Raw genomic sequence first — 18,196 nt, 5'->3', positions numbered from 1 at the left:
TTTTCATATGAGCAAAATAAAGTCAAAATTTAATTTAAAAATCTTCCTCGTTAGGACAAAATACCTTTAAAAGTCTATACTTATGATTTTCAAATAGAATATTGATTATTCTTTATGTGGCAGTTTCCTTTGTAATTATATTTTAAATGATTTGGTAAAGCAATGAGAAATACAAGGCATGTTTCAATGCTTTGACTATTTTCTAGCTGCATATAATATTTTCTCCTTGTCTCTAACTTTTAATAGTCTGCCTAGGAAGTACCAATGTATTATTTTCCTTATCCTGTTTAAGATTTAACAAAAATCTCTGTGTTAAAATTTTTCATCATAGAAAATTCTCAGCTAGTATCTCTTTAAATACTTTAAAAATTTTGCCTCTGCATCTATTATTTTTTCTCCTCTTGAGACCAATTACACATATCTTAAAAATTTTGAGGATATCTTAAATGTCTCTGATGATTTTATTTTCCTTGATTCCTATTTTCTCTTGTTGTGGAATTTGGAGTCTCAAAACACACCCAGAGGACACTCAAGACAGTGGAGTATGGTTTATTACATGAGCGGGTCCAAGGGGAATCGGTTCCCAACAAGGACTCTGCTGTTTCTGAGAGGCCCAGTTTTATACCCTTCGCTCCATGACTAGTTACATGTTAGCAAGCGCTTTGTTGTATATGATTGAATTTTACAACAAATAGGTGCTAAGAGAACAAACAATTAAGCTTAAAGGGAGAGGGGGGACAATGATTATACATCAAGGGGGATGTCTCCATGGTTAATCTAACAGGGGCAGCCTGACCTCAGCTACAATCTCTGTTCATCATCTGTAGGGAGGGAAGTCTCCAAGAGACCTGTTTTTCACTAGCAACAGTGTCCTCACTCTTGGGCAGGGTTCAGGCCCAGTTGACATCCTGTCTTTATGATGGATGACAGGCTTCAAGATGGAGTCTCTCCTGCTTTCCTCACACTGGCCCCAATGCTCTCTTATCCATTTTAGATATTTTCTATTGATTTGCTTTCTAGTTCAACAATCCTGTTCAAACTGCTCTTAAGCTTACCATTGTCATAATCTCAGATACTGTATTCTTCAGTTCTAGAATGACCATTTGATTTTTTTATAGACTGAAACTTTCTGATAAACCTTCCATTTTTCTCTTCTTCATTTATTTCTTAAATGAATCAGTTACTTCACTTTTTAATTTTTTAATTGAACTATAATTGATTTACAGTGTTGTTTTAGTTTCCGGTATACAACAAAGTGACTCGTCTAGTCAAGGCTATGGTTTTTCCTGCGGTCATGTATGGATGTGAGAGTTGGACTGTGAAGAAGGCTGAGCGCCGAAGAATTGATACTTTTGAACTGTGGTGTTGGAGAAGACTCTTGAGAGTCCCTTGGACTGCAAGGAGATCCAACCAGTCCATTCTGAAGGAGATCAGCCCTGGGCTTTGTTTGGAAGGAATGATGCTAAAGCTGAAACTCCAGTACTTTGGCCACCTCATGTGAAGAGTTGACTCATTGGAAAAGACTCTGATGCTGGGAGGGATTGGGGGCAAGAGGAGAAGGGGACGACAGAGGATGAGATGGCTGGATGGCATCACTGACTCGATGGACGTGAGTCTGAGTGAACTCCGGAGTTGGTGATGGACAGGGAGGCCTGACGTGCTGCGATTTATGGGGTCGCAAAGAGTCGGACACGACTGAGCAACTGATCTGATCTGATCTGACTCAGTTAAACATATATATGAATGTATTTATTCTTTTTTATTGGAGCATAATTGCTTAACAATTGTAGGTTAGTTTCTTCTGTACAATGAAGTGAATCAGTTATATGTGTGTGTATATATATATATATATATATATGTCCCCTCCCTCTTGGATGTTGTCAGTAAAATTAAATAGTTTTATTCAGGCTCAGAGGCAAAAGAGCAGAGCAGTGCTGTGGGTGTCAGCCACACCTCCTGTGAGTGTCCTAAGAAAAACATGATAGATAGGAAGAGGATCTTGGAATTTGTTAAGTGCCTAGAGGAGGTCTGGCCAACTACTCCCTGGACTTAGCAACATTCCAAGATTTGCAGGACAAAGCAAACAGGATTGTAAAAACTTAACATAATACCAGAGCTGCAGTTTTGCTCACAAACTAATAATGATATAGGTTTGTGACATGGGGACTATAAGCAAGGGCCTGAGATAAAGCAATCTAAGTCTCACCCACGGAGCAGACACACTGCCTGGGACATTTTCCCAGTCGGAACTCTGGACTGCTGTTACACAGAGCTTCAAAGAGCTGTTTAAGTCTGGATGTTGGCAAATCCAATTTGGTGATCTATGTACTATTGCTCTCCTCTGCTATTTTTTTTTTTTCTTTTAACGTTAGTGTGTTGAAAGTAGACTAGATAGTTCTCTGATAAATATTTGTATTGTTTATCTGTATATAACAAATGACTTAGTTTGTTAACAAATCCTTTGAATCTGAGATGAAAGTACAAACTTTTGGCAAAACAGATGTGCCTCCCACCATCCCCACCAATCACCCATCTAGATCACCAGAGCATCACGCTGAGCTCCCTGTGCCACACAGCATCTTCCCGTCAGCTATCTATCCTACACATAGCAGCCTATATTCTCTCAATTCGTCCCACCTTCACCATCCCTCCATGTCCACATGTCCCTTCTCTACCTCTGCTTCCCTATTCCCACCCTGCAAAACTGTTCATCTGTACCCTTTTTCTAGGTTCCACATATATGCATTAATATGCAATATTTGTCTTTCTATTTCTGACTTATTTCACTTTGTTTGACAAACTGTAGGTCCACCCATATCTCTATGAATGACCCAATTTGTTCTTTTATATGGCTAAGTAATATTCTATTATATATATGTACCACATCTTTTTTATCCATTCATCTGCCTATGGACATTTAGGTGGCTTCCATGTCTTGGCTATTGTAAATAGTGCTGCAGTGAATACTGGAGTACATGTATCTTATCGAATATGATCCTGCAATCTTCCTCCTGGGTATATATCTAGAAAAATCCATAATTCAATTAGTTATTTTAAAGTCCTTGTCAACCACAGGTAAGAGCTGGACTATCTGTGATTCTGTTTCTATTGTTGCTTTTTCCTCATGATTACCAGTTACACCATCTTGCTTCTTTACATGTCTGGAATTCGAGAGTGTGCCTGGCCCATCATTAGAGGACCCAGTGACATCTTCCACTATTGAAGGTGCTTTCCTTTGCTATACACAAAGCATGAGGGTTGATTCCCTATGTCAGGTGCTTGAAAAATACTTAAAAATAAAATCTGCCAATCCAGAAAACAGCTCCACAGAGGTATATGTAAAAGAGGCCTTTTATATAACCAGACAGACACAACCCATTGCATACATGTAAAGCATCTTTATGTATCAAAAAGAAAAAATGAACTTCTGTCATCTTTTCAATAAGCAGGAAGTCACAACTTGAAGCTAAGTATCTAAGCCTGAGGTCCCAGAGACAGGAAGACATCTCTTTGAAATAAAAACAAGGAGGACTTGCTTCCTGTTGTTTGTATTTCAAACAGAGAGCTCCAAAATCTCCAAGAAAGGTATTCCTAGCAAGTAAGACCAGCCAGAGTCTCATTTAACTTTCAAAAGGATGTGCATACACAGGAAGCCCAGCCCAAAGCTCTGTGATGACCTAGAAGGGTGGATAGACAGCGGGAGAGAGGCTTTACAAAGAGGTGATGCACATATAATTCGGGCTGCCTGCAATGTGGGATACCCGAGTTCAATCCCTGAGTCAGGATGATCCACTGCAGAAGGAAATGGCAACCCACTCCAGTATGCTTGCCTGGAGAATCCCATGGACAGAGAAGCCTGGTGGGCTACAGTCCATGGGGTTGCAAAGAGTCAGACATGACTGAGTGACTAACGCTACATGGCAGAAACTAACACAACATTGTAAAGCAATTTTCCTCCAATTAAAAAATAAAGTTACAGCAGCCACTATGGAGAACAGTGTGGAGATTCCTTAAAAAACTGGAAATAGAACTGCCTTATGACCCAGCACGGAGAAGGCAATGGCACCCCACTCCAGTACTCTTGCCTGGAAAATCCCATGGACGGGGGAGCCTGGTAGGCTCCAGTCCATGGGGTCGCTAAGAGTCGGGCACGAATGAGTGACTTCACTTTCACTTTTCACTTTCATGCATTGGAGAAGGAAATGGCAACCCACTCCAGTATTCTTGCCTGGAGAATCCCAGGGACAGAGGAGCCTAGTGGGCTGCCGTCTATGGGGTCGCACAGAGTCGGACACAACCGAAGCGACTTAGCAGCAGCAGCATGACCCGGCAATCCCACTGCTGGGCATACACATTGAAGAAACCAGAATTGAAAGAGACATGTGTACCCCAATTTTCATCGCAGCACTGTTTATAATAGCCAGGACATGGAAGAAACCTAGATGTCCATCAGCAGATGAATGGATAAGAAAGCTGGGGTACGCATACACAATGGAGTATTACTCAGCCATTAAAAAGAATACATTTGAATCAGTTCTAATGAGGTGGATGAAACTGGAGCCGATTATACAGAGTGAAGTAAGCCAGAAAGAAAAACACCACTACAGTATACTAACGTATATATATGGAATTTAGAAAGATGGTAACAATAACCCTGTATGCGAGACAGCAAAGAGACACAGATGTATAGAACAGTCTTTTGGACTCTGTGGGAGAGGGAGAGGGTGGGATGATTTGGGAAAATGGCATTGAAACATGTATAATATCATATAAGAAATGAATCACCAGTCCAGGTTCAATGCATAATACAGGATACTTGGGGCTGGTGCACTGGGAAGACCCAGAGGGATGGTACAGGGAGGGAGGTGGGAGGGGGGTTCAGGATTGGGAACACGTGTACACCCGTGGTGGATGCATGTTGATGTATGGCAAAACCAATACAATATTGTAAAGTAATTAGCCTCCAATTAAACTAAATAAATTTAAATTTTAAAAAGGAAAAAAATGTGTATACATCTCATAGAGGTAGAAAAAGCTTACAATTTCAAATTTTCTAAAGCAAATGCAAAAGAGGAGTGAGGAAGATGAAGTTATTTTGATCCTGGACAGCAAGGTAAATTTTAAACTTACCTTTTTTTTTAAAATGATGGTCACCTTTACATGTGTCAGAGTTGCACTCCATCAGGATGGGGTAGCAGTTTTAAAGAGCTTTCTACTTTTGTTCAGTTCACCTCTGTTCCTTTCAATTGAGAGTCCAATGTACCTAGTGGTTGCAGAAGATCCATATCCTCTTTACAGCTCACTCTTGAGCCAGCCAGACAACAGCTTCAAAATCTCACAAATGTCTTGAGTGAAAAACCCACTGTATATTACAGGTCCTTCAAGTCCCCAACTCTGTCACTTTAATCCCTGCAACCGTCCCCCAGCAAAGTCTTCTGCCAAATGTAGCACAGAGCCTCAGGCTGGAAGCAAGGATAGAGCCTCAGGGTCAACTCACTCCTCCCACTACTATAGGTCCTTGTTTCCTAAAGACCTACAGAAGGTAGGTCTAAAGAGACTACAGAAGTCCTACTATGTTTCTGAGAAGTTTTGGCATAGCTCTTTCTCCTATGCAAAATTCAGCTAATGTTTTCTGAGGAAAGCCAGAATGTGCTTAAAACCCTTGAGGACTCCCATTGTATGACTCTGCGTAACTGCCAAGAGCTTTGCCACTTTCTCTTTTTCCCAGAGGTTGTCCCTGACCTTGGCCAAGCTGGGTTTCTCAGCCAATTCCCAGAACTAGCAAATACCCCTTAGGGGTAGGGAAACTCAGCTTGCCTGGAATTGTCATCTCTTCTTGACATTTGTACTTCACCTGATTCTCATGCTTTCTATAGCCCTCCATTGTCATTAAAAATACAATATTTGTAATACTTTCCTTTCTAGGTATTGTTAGAAAGACTGATGGTACATATTGGTGTATAATGGAAGCCTAGAATGTTCTCATGTTATTCTTTGAGGTTTCACTTTAAAGACAAAACATGGACCCCTGTTTCCTAATCAAAATAATATCCAAAACCTACAAAGAACTCATAAAACTGAACATTAAAAAACCAAACAACCCAATTAAAAAAATTTGACAGAGTATCTGAATGCACATTTTTCCAAAGAAGATATACATATGGACAATAGGTACATTAAAAAGATGTTCAACACCATCAATCATCAGGGAAATGCAAATCAAAACCACAATGGGATATTACCGCACACCCGTCAGAATGGCTGTTAGAAATAACAATAAATAACAAATGTTAGCCAAGATGTAGAAGGAAGGGAACACTCATGCACTATTGGTAGGAATGTAAATTAGTGAAGCCACAATGGAGAACAGTATGGTGATACCTTAAAAAAATAAAAATAGAACTACCATATAATCCAGCAATTCCTCTCCTTGGTATTTGTCTGTGCGTGCTAAGTCTCTTCAGTTGTGTCCAACTCTTTGCTACCCCATGGACTGTAGCCCACCAGGCTCTTCTGTCCATGGGATTTTCCAGGCAAAAATACTGGAGTGGGTTGCCATGCTCTTCTCCAGGGGATCTTCCTGACGTAGGGAACCTGTATCTCCCGTGCTCCTGCATTGCAGGTGGATTCTTTACTGCTGAGCCACTCGGGAAGCCCACTGGGTATTTGTCTGAAGAAAACAAAAACACAAATTAGAAAAAATATGTGCACCCTTATGTTCATTACAGCATTATTTACAATAGCCAAGATATGGGAGCAACCTAAGTGCCCATCAGGAAATGAGTAGGTAAAGAATATATGGTGTACATACACACAATGGAATATTACTCATCCATAAAGAGAATGAAATCTTGCCATGTGTGACAACACGGATGGACCTAGAAGGTATTATGCCAAGTGAAATAAGTCAGACAAAGAAAAACAAATAAGGTATGGTTTCAATTATATATGGAACAAAATAAAAGAACAAAAAAGTAATAAAATCAAGAGTTTTAAATACAGAGAACAAAGAGGAGGTTACAGACCAGAGAGGGATGAGAGAGGAGAGAAATAGATGAGAGAGATTATGAAGTACAAAATTCCAGCTGCAAAATAAGTGATTCAAATATGAAGTTATGTATGGAAGTATAGTCAATAAAGTCAATGTAATATAATGTAATATCTTTTTAGTGTGACATATTGTAGCTAGACTTATTGAAATGTATATAGGAATATTTGAATAACTATGTTGTATAACAGGAACTAACATAGTGTCATAGGTCAATTATACTTCAAACAAATAAACATACACACCAACTCATAGGAAAAGAGATCAGATTTATGATTACCAGAGTTGGTGGGGGAGAAGGATTGAATCAGGTGTTCAAAAGGTGTTCAAACTTCCAGTTATAAGATATTTAAATACTAGGGACATTATATACAACATGATAGATATAATTGAGACTGCTATATGTTATACATAAAAGTTGTTACAAGAGTAAATCTGAAGAATTCCCAGCACAAGAAAAATTTTTCTATTTCTTTTCCTTTTTATCTATATGAAATAATGGATGTTCACTAAACTCAGTGTGATAGTCCCTTCATAATGTATGTAAATGAAATCTACATGCTATATACCTTAAGTTATACAGTGCTATATGTTAATTTTATCTCAATAAAATGGAAAAAAATTTAAGTAATAATAATATCTACATTTTCCCAATAATTTGTAACTATTAATTCTCCCAAAGCACAAGTTAAACAAATATTATCTGATTTTTTCAAATGCCTCTGTCCCTGTAATGAGTCACTTCCTGTTTTGTTTCCTTTTCTTGACATCTCACATTTTTTTAAAATTGTGGTACTTCCACCCTAGGCACAGACACATCATTGCAAAAGTCCCTCTACACCATCTTTCTCTCATCTTTGTAATCTGACATCTAACTGGTTTAAAAATAAATTATTAATTTTTTTCTATGAGCTATAAACAAAGCAGGATTGCTTTCATTTGCTTAGCAAAATAGAGGGATGTTTTAATGTGAATAATAACTCATTAACTGGCTTGTTATGTTTGCATAGTTATTTTAGAGTAAAGTGCAAGTTCAGTACATTATCTATAATGGCTTAGAAAATTTAATAGTTAAAATATACGCACAGCTTCCCTGGTGGCTCAGATGGTAAAGAATCTGACTGCAATGCAGGAGATCCGGGTTTGATCCCCGGGTCAGGAAGATCCCTGGAGAAGGGAATGGTTACCCACTCCAGTATTCTTGGGTAGAGAATTCCATGGAGAGAGGAGCCTGATGGGCTACAGCCCATGCGGCGGCAAAGCGTCAGACATGACTGAAGCAACTTAGCATGCATGCATGCATGCACAGATTAAACGAAGAGTACAATGCAAGAAATATTCACCCTGAAGAATAAAGAAAATAATATGTCCTTGATGTGTCAGAGGTCACTTTAGAGAAAAGTAGTGCTCTGAGTTATTAATTGACTTATTCATTGATACAACAAATATTGATCAAGTCCTTTATTAAAAGCTTCAGTGACCACTGACTGGTGGCTGTTTAGAATTCTAGTTGGTAGAGAAAGTGATTAATCATTTGTAAACAGATTTGGAAGATGACAGACATTGATTAAAGTGCTGGAAAATTAGATATCAAGGGGGATATTAACAGATTACCCAAAGAGGATATGAACAGCAAAATATGAGATGTTCAAAACTCCAAGTATTTTTACTAAAGTGCTAACAAAAAATTGATATGGGCCAAAAATGGTTTATCCCCTTCATGTATCATAGACACTATTAGTAAAAGACTGTTCAGTTAAAAGCAAATAGCATAAATAACATAAATTTTGGTCAATAATACCAATCTTTTGCTTTCTACTCCATAGTGATGAATCTTTATGCTATAAAGTATGAAAAAATTAGAAGTCTTTATATTTGCCATGGGAAAGACTATAAAATCTTTAGCAAATGGGAAGATAAAACCATTTGTGTATTCATTATTTAAAACTGCAGCAGCGGGGAGTCCTGCCTGTAAGATGCTTGAATAGTCCTTGGTTAGAAGAAATCTAGCAAGCAGTAGGACACTAATGAACTGGAGTCTTGTTTCAGCAACAGTAAATGTGAATGAGATTTGAAGTAGTGAAGCAGGTTGTGTCTCCCCAAGGCGCAACCAACACAGAGTAATTTCCTTACACCCTTATATTCTTCATATAACACCAGCATCACCTGACTTTCAGTTATTGCTGACTCGATAATGCCTGTGGTCACAGATACTTGTGTGTTGCTAGGTGATAACAAAGTCCCATGGATAGCAGCAGTCTTATTCAGCCTATTCCTGCAGATGAGTGATATATATTTGGGTCATGATTCAAACACTAACTCAAGAAAGACTTTTAAAACCATGTCCACTAAATAGGATTAAGGAGTCAGAAGATCTGGGGTTCCTCTATCAAATTCAACTCCCATCTCTAGATATTGAACAGCATTCACTTGGGGAACTATTGATAGCAAAATACTGCAAACATCAAAACACACCTCCAGTTCAATCCTGCGAGGTAGCTTGGTCATGTGGACCTAATCTGGCCATCTCTTTGTGCTAGAAGTTCCACAACCAAACTATGGACTCAGGAGACGGTGAGGGAGTGAAAGAAAACACTGAATGCTTGGCCACCAAGGATTCCACTGCTGGGCTAAGATCACCAATAGGTATTTTGAAACTTTATTGAGTAAAGCAGAGTTTATTTATTTTTAATTTTTTATTAAACTTTTTTTTTATTAGAGTATGGCCGATTAACAATGTGATCATTTCAGATGAATAACGAAGGGACCTAGCCATACCTATACAAGTATCCATTCACCCCCAAATTCCCCTCCCATCCAAGCTGCTGCATAACATTGGCCAGAGTTCCTTATGCTATACAGTAGGTTCCTCTTGGTTATCTATTTTAAATATAGCGGTAAAATGTGGTTTTAAATGTAAATAAAATAAAGTTCTCTTCTTGTTGTTCAGTCACTAGGTCACGTCTGCCTCTTTGTGACTCCATGGACTGTAGCACGTCAGGCTCCTCTATCCTCCTCTATCTCCAGGAGTTTGCTGAAATTCATGTTCATTGAGTCGGTGATGTTATCTAATAATCTCCATCCTCTACTGCCCCTTTATCCTTTTGCCTTCAATCTTTCCCAGCTTCAGGGTCTTTTCCAATGAGTCAGCTCTTCACATCAGGTGACTAAAGTTAAAGACTAACCTTTGAAAATCCACAGAAAGAGAGACAAAGCCATCTCTGAAATGGGTGTGAAAATCTCGAATACATAGGGCAGCCACAGTAACCAGACCTGCATGGGACCAGAGAGGTCTATGTTCTCCCAAGCAGCACGAGATCAGCATATGAGGGGGGATGGAATATTAGGGAGATAGTTCCAAAGAAGCATGAGAAGGGGATTAACGAAGTGAGAGGGAAGAAAGGAAGGCAACTCAAGGTTTCTCAAGAGGCAGATCAGGTGGTCTGGTATTCCCATCTCTTTCAGAATTTTCCACAGTTTATTGTGATCCACACAGTCAAAGGCTTTGGCATAGTCAATAAAGCAGAAATAGATGCTTTTCTGGAACTCTCTTGCTTTTTCCATGATCCAGCAGATGTTGGCAATTTGATCTCTGGTTCCTCTGCTTTTTCTAAAACCAGCTTGAACATCAGGAAGTTCACAGTTCACATATTGCTGAAGCCTGGCTTGGAGAATTTTGAGCATTACTTTATTAGTGTGTGAGATGAGTGCAATTGTGTGGTATGGAATTTCTATTTTCTCTTTGATCCCATCAGGTAAATAAAATCTTATAATAGAGCATGGGCCACAACCTAAATGAAAATGACAATTACATACTCAAACAAAAAGTATGTTGAACACTGGAAGTCTGATTTTGTATAGGAATCCACTATTAATTTTTTTTAGTTCCATAATACATAAATTTTATTGAAGTACAGTTGACTTACAATGTTTGAGATGTGCAGCAAGGTAATTCAGTTATACATGAACCACATATATTATTTTTTTAATTAACTTTTTTATTTTCAAAATCAAGGTATGTTATAAAAATTCTGAAATTTTAAAAATGTGTGTAGGAGAAAATATAAGTCCTTTGACATTCTAACCCTCTTAGTGTAGATGAGTTATTTTGGTATGTTTACTTCCAAAATGCTTCCAGTTCATTTCTTTGCCATTTTAGCACAGCTTTCTACATTTGGCATATTCATAATCAACAATGCCAATGTCTGAATATGACACCATTTGGAAAGTGGAAATTGGTGATTTAACTTTTTGTAGATGGGTCTCTGTGTTCACTGAAGAAACTAAGGGGGCTCATGAGACCATCCATCCCAGTCTTGCCTAACCTGAGCATCTGGGTCAAAGACACACTCTTGGAGCACAGAGATTATGCCCATGTACTGAGACTACAGAGAGCAATGAAAGATGTGTGTTTCTTATAAGCTTCTCACTCTATGGTATTCCACTATAGCAGCCTAAATTGTCTAAGACAGAAATTGTTTACCAAGAGGTAAGGGTCTTGTTGTAACAAAATACCATAAAAAAATGTAGAAATGTCTTTGGAACTGGAGAATGGGTAGAGACTGGAAGACTTTTGAAGTGCATGCTAGCACAGTCTAGATTGCTGGGAACAGACTTTCAAAGATGATTCTAGTAAAAGCTCAGAAAGAAAAGAGAGCTGTAGAGAAAGTTTTCATCTTCTTCAGTTCAGTCACTCAGTCGTGTCCAACTCTTTGTGACCCCATGAACAGCAGCATGCCAGGCTTCCCTGTCCATCACCAACTCCCAGAGTTCACCCAAACTCATGACCATTGAGTTGGTGATGTCTTCCAACCAAATGCCTAAATTACTGTGAATAGAACATTGGTAGAAACATGGACAGTAAAGGCCATTCTGATGAAGTCTCAGATGGGCATGATGAACATGTTATTGAACAATGATTACAACTTTTATTCTTGTTGTAAAATGGCAAATTGGTTGAACTGTGTTTGTCCTCTAGCATTTTGCAGAAAGTAGAACTTTCAAGCAATGAACTTGGATTTTAGCTGAAGAGATTTTTAAGCAAAGTGTTGAATGAGTGATTTGGGTCTTCCTGGCTGCTGATAGTAAAATGGATAGGAGACAAATAAATTGCAGATTAAGCAAAAAGGAACCAGAAATTATCAGTCTATTCATATTACAAAAATTTGGGTTTGGGAAGGGACACTAACAATGTGGCAAATCTACTTTTTGATAAGGTAAATAGAGTGGATGAGAATCAGGGACTGAATCATCTTAGCAAAAACAGGAGCAGATATGGAATTGTGCCAATGGAAGTACTGCAAGCTGGGAAAATAAGACAAAATGAAGGAAAACTGCCAGGCTTCTTAGACCCTACATGGTCGACCATATTCAGCTATGAATATGCATTACTTTTTAAGACAAGGGAGGAAGGACTCTGAAGATGCTTCAGAGATCATTAAGGCTGCCCACCCACCCAAGGACCAGAGAGCAGGGATGGGGTGGGGGAACAGGTCCACTCGACTTCAATTTCAAAAGGTGGGGCCAAAACCCAGTGCAGCTGTGTGGGCATAGCTGCCTGGCATAGCCATAGACAATTCATAATAAATGAGTATGATTGACTGTGTTCGAATAAAAGTTCATGATCACTGAAATATGAATATCAAATAATTTTAACTTATAAAATATACTTTTTTATTTTTCCTAACATTGTAAAATATAAAATCTATTCTTCATTTATGTGCCATATAAGAACAGTCTGCAGGTCCAATTTTACTCGAGGGCTGTAGTGTGGTGATCCCTGCTTTAAATTTTCACATGGATTTTAGAATCAACTTGTCTTATCTATAAAAATTTATGTCACTATTTTGTTTGGGATTGCATTAAATCTATTGATGAATTTGAGGATAAATGACATCTTAACTGTATTGAATATTCCAATACATGAACACAGTATGTGTCTCTATTTATAGACCTTTTTTGATCGCTTTCATCTGTGTTTACAGTTTTTAGCATATAGATTCTATGCATATTTCATTAGGTTTTTAACATGGTTAGTCAGCTCCAACACAACTGACATTTTGGGGGGGATAATTCTATGTTATGAGTTGTTACCCTGTAGCATCACAAAATGCTTAGTGTCATCCTCGGCATTACCTATTAGATGTCAGTAGTATGCATTTGTGACAACCAAAAATGCCTTCAGACATTATGAACCCCTGGTTAAGAATCACTTATATATATATATACTAAAGAATCACTTATATATATATATATAAAATATACTTTAATATAATACTATATTATATATATAATACTTTAAATAACACTCTTTCAAATATAGAAGTATAATTCATTTTTTTCAAGTTGACTTTTAACTTGCAATATTGCTCACTCATTTTTGCATTCTAGGAACTTTTTTGTAGAGTCCTAGGAACTTTCTGGCTTCCCTGGTGGCTCAGTGGTGAGGAATTCACCTGCCAATGCAGGAGATGTAGGTTCAATCCTAAGGTTGGGAAGATCCCTTGGAGAAGAAAACAGCAACCCACTCCAGTATTCCTGCCTGGAAAATCTCATTAACAGAGGAGTCTTGTGGGCTACAGTCCATGGGGTCACAAAAGAATCAGACATGACTCAACAACTAAACAATAATAATTTTCTACATAGACAATCATGTTGTCTACAAACAGAATATTTTATTTCCTACTTTTTCAAAAATTTTTTCCTTGACTTATTGAAATTGCTAAACTTCCAGTACAATACACAATAAGAATCAGGAGGGCAGATATCCTTGCCTGTTTCCTTACCATTCAGTTTTTCATTATTAAGTAGAGTTTAAGCTGCAGGGCTTTATTGTTACCTTTAACAGCTCTTTTATATTCCTAGTTTGATATGAAATTTTTTTGCTGTTGTTCAGTAGCCAGATCATGTCCAACTTTTTGCGACACCATGGACTGCAGCCTGCCAGGCTTCCCTGTCCTTCACCATCTCCTGGAGTTTACTCAAACTCATGTCCATTGAATCAGCGATGCCATCCAACCATCTCATCCTGTGTTGCCCCATTCTCTTCTCACCCTCAATCTTTCCCAGCATCAGGATCTTTTCCAATGAGTCAGCTTTTCTCATCAGGTTGCCAAGTATTGGAGCTTCAGTACAGAGTAAATAAGCCAGCTTACTGTGTTCCCTATATACTCACGAAAGTACTCAGTCCCCAAAGTTTTGATGTGAACACCTGTGCCATCAATCACATCCTCTTATTTTTAACCCAGTGCCTCCCAAACACTGACAGAGCCTGCACAGAGCTGGATTTGGGGTTCTTAGGATTGCCTAAGAAAGACATTTTGAAAGACACAGATGTACATGATCTGAATCTGGAGATGGGGTTCACAAGGTGGTACATGTATAAGAACTACTGCTTTAGCTCATATGGTACAGCTTTATTTCCTACAGTCCATAGCAATAGCCTTTATGGCAAACTGAATATTGAAATATATAGAGGATTTAAATATGTACAAGTAGGAAAGAGCCATTCTAAGCAGACGTTATAACCAGTCATAGAAACAGTGGCAGAGAAGAGTGCTTCCTGCAGTGACTTTAGATGACTGCTGGTCCAGTTCTATGACTGATTTGCTTGGAGTGTGGGGTACAGTGTGCATTTAGGAAATATCTGGGATTGGAGTGTAGAGGGCCTTGCCTGTCAAGTACATCCAGGTTCTTTGCCCAGGTAAAAGGGAGTCAGTGGAGGTTTTCAAAATGAATGAAGACATGATAGAATTATGGGCCCAAGAACCATACATCTAACTGCTAACTGTAATAATAACTGATGTGTTGTGAATGAACATGAGAGACAGAAGGCAAGGTCAACAAATGAGAGAAAACAAAGATCAGAGGTGGCACCGGGGAGTATATACTGGACACTAGAAGGCAAGGAGGAGGAGATTTGGAGACAATTTCATTTGAGTCAGATTTTAACTTTTAAATCCAAGCCAAGCATCCAGTTTAAGTGGGAATCAGTGTTTTAATTTACAAAATCAAAAATTCACCCTTAAGATTTACTCAGTGCAGAATATCCTGTGGATATATATTGGATAAATGTGCTAACATTTCCAATGTAAATTTAATTTGCAGTATCTCATTTCTCTATAACTTTTTGAAGAGTTCTCAGTCCTTTATTAAATTGCATCAGAATAAATGAGTTAAGAACTTGGATTACTTTCTAGTTCAAGACCTATATGTAATTACCCTCTGTTATCTTACATTATTGCTTTTTTACCTATGCTATTTCTTAACTTTAACATTGTATTTCTCATTACCCTGTATCCACACTTAACTCAAGGAAATATAACTAGAACTAACTTCTGGGACAGTTTGTGAGAATTGGAGGACTTGAGGGATATTTTTAATGAGAATTTTTCCAAAGGATAGAAATACAGCTAAGTATGACCAAGGCATTCCTCTAATATACCTCAGTCAATAAACTCTCAGAGAAGGCAATGGCACCCCACTCCAGTACTCTTGCCTAGAAAATCCCAAGGACGGAGGAGCCCAGAAGGCTGCAGTCCATGGGGTCGCTGAGGGTTAGACACAACTGAGCGACTTCACTTTCACTTTTCACTTTCACGCATTGGAGAAGAAAATGGCAACCCAGTCCAGTGTTTTTGCCTGGAGAATCCCAGGGACGGGGGAGCCTGGTGGGCTGCCATTTATGGGGTCACACAGAGTCGGACATGACTGAAGAGACTTAGGAGCAGCAATAAACTCTAAGTCTTAATTCACAATATATTTATATTTTCTGACTGATTTTTTCTCACTTTATGAAGGAGAATTCAACCTTCACATTTTACCATAGCTTTCATTATATGAGCAGTAAAGATTTTGATGCTATCCCCTAAGGTTTGTTGACTGTATAGAGCTTCTCTATCTTTGGCTGCAAAGAATATAATCAATCTGATTTTGGTGTTGACCATCTGGTGATGTCCATGTGTAGAGTCTTCTCTTGTGTTGTTGGAAGAGGGTGTTTGTTATGATCAGTGCATTTTATTGGCAAAACTCTATTAGTCTTTGCCCTGCTTCATTCCGTATTCCAAGGCCAAATTTGCCTGTTACTCCAGGTGTTTCTTGACTTCCTACTTTTGCATTCCAGTCCCCTATAATGAAAAGGACATCTTTTTTGGGTGTTAGTTCTAAAAGGTCTTGTAGGTCTTCATAGAACCATTCAACTTCAGCTTCTTCAGCATTACTGGTTGAGGCATAGACTTGGATTACTGTGATATTGAATGGTTTGCCTTGGAAAAGAACAGAGATCATTCTGCTGTTTTTGAGATTGCATCCAAGTACTGCATTTTGGACTCTTTTGTTGACCATGATGGCCAGTCCATTTCTTCTGAAGGATTCCTGCCTGCAGTAGTAGATATAATGGTCATCTGAGTTAAATTCACCCATTCCAGTCCATTTTAGTTCGCTGATTCCTGGAATGTCGACATTCACTCTTGCCATCTCTTGTTTGACCACTTCCAATTTGCCTTGATTCATGGACCTGACATTCCAGGTTCCTATGCAATATTGCTCTTTACAGCATCGGACCTTGCTTCTATCACCAGTCATGTCCACAGCTGGGTATTCTTTTTGCTTTGGCTCTATCCCTTCATTCTTTCTAAAGTTATTTCTCCACTGATCTCCAGTAGCATATTGGGCACCTACTGACCTGGGGAGTTCCTCTTTCAGTATCCTATCATTTTGCCTTTTCATACTGTTCATGGGGTTCTCAAGGCAAGAATACTGAAGTGGTTTGCCATTCCCTTCTCCAGTGGACCACATTCTGTCAGACTTCTCCATCACGACCTGCCCATCTTGGGTGGCGCCACAGGGCATAGCTTAGTTTCATTGAGTTAGACAGGCTGTGGTCCTGGTGTGATTAGATTGACTAGTTTTCTGTGAGTATGGTTTCAGTGTGTCTACCCTCTGATGCCCTCTTGCAACACCTACCGTCTTACTTGGGTTTCTCTTACCTTGGGCGTGGCGTATCTCTTCACGACTACTTCAGCAAAGCGCAGCCGCTGCTCCTTACCTTGAACAAGGGATATCTCCTCACCGCCGCCCTTCCTGACCTTCAACTTGGGATAGCTCCTCTAGGCCCTCCTGCACCCACGCAGCCACGGCTCCTTGGACATGGGGTTGGTCCTCCCGGCCGCCCCCCCTGGCCTCGGGCATCACTACGAACAAAGCTAGTGGAGGTGATGGAATTCCAGTTGAGCTATTTCAAATCCTGAAAGATGATGCTGTGAAAGTGCTGCACTCAATATGCCAGCAAATTTGGAAAACTCAGCAGTGGCCATAAGACTGGAAAAGGCCAGTTTTCATTCCAATCCCAAATAAAGGCAATGCCAAAGAATGCTCAAAGTACCACACAATTGCACTCATCTCACACGCTAGTAAAGTAATGCTCAAAATTCTCCAAGCCAGGCTTCAGCAATATGTGAACCGTGAACTTCCTGGTGTTCAAGCTGGTTTTAGAAAAGGCAGAGGAACCAGAGATCAAATTGCCAACATCTGCTGGATCATGGAAAAAGCAAGAGAGTTCCAGAAAAACATCTATTTCTGCTTTATTGACTATGCCAAAGCCTTTGACTATGTGGATCACAATAAACTGTGGAAAATTCTGAAAGAGATGGGAATACCTTGAGCAATTTGTATGCAGGTCAGGAAGCAACAGTTAGAACTGGACATGGAACAACAGACTGGTTCCAAATAGGAAAAGGAGTTCGTCAAGGCTGTATATTGTCACCCTGCTTATTTAACTTATATGCAGAGTACATCATGAGGAAACGCTGGACTGGAAGAAACACAAGCTGGAATCAAGATTGCTGGGAGAAATCTCAATAACCTCAGATATGCAGATGACACCACCCTTATGGCAGAAAGTGAAGAGGAACTGAAAAGCCTCTTGATGAAAGTGAAAGTGGAGAGTGAAAAAGTTGGCTTAAAGCTCAACCTTCAGAAAACGAAGATCATGGCATCTGGTCCCATCACTTCATGGCAAATAAATGGGGAAACAGTGGAAACAGTGTGAGACTTTATGTTTGATTTCTCCAAAATCACTGCAGATGGTGACTGCAGCCATGAAATTAAAAGATGCTTACTCCTTGGAAGGAAAGTTATGACCAATCTAGA

The sequence above is a fragment of the Bison bison genome, unplaced genomic scaffold (genome assembly GCF_000754665.1).
Source record: "Bison bison bison isolate TAMUID 2011002044 unplaced genomic scaffold, Bison_UMD1.0 scf7180017864217, whole genome shotgun sequence".
NCBI lineage: Eukaryota > Metazoa > Chordata > Mammalia > Artiodactyla > Bovidae > Bison > Bison bison.
Note: the sequence above shows the minus strand (reverse complement) of the source record.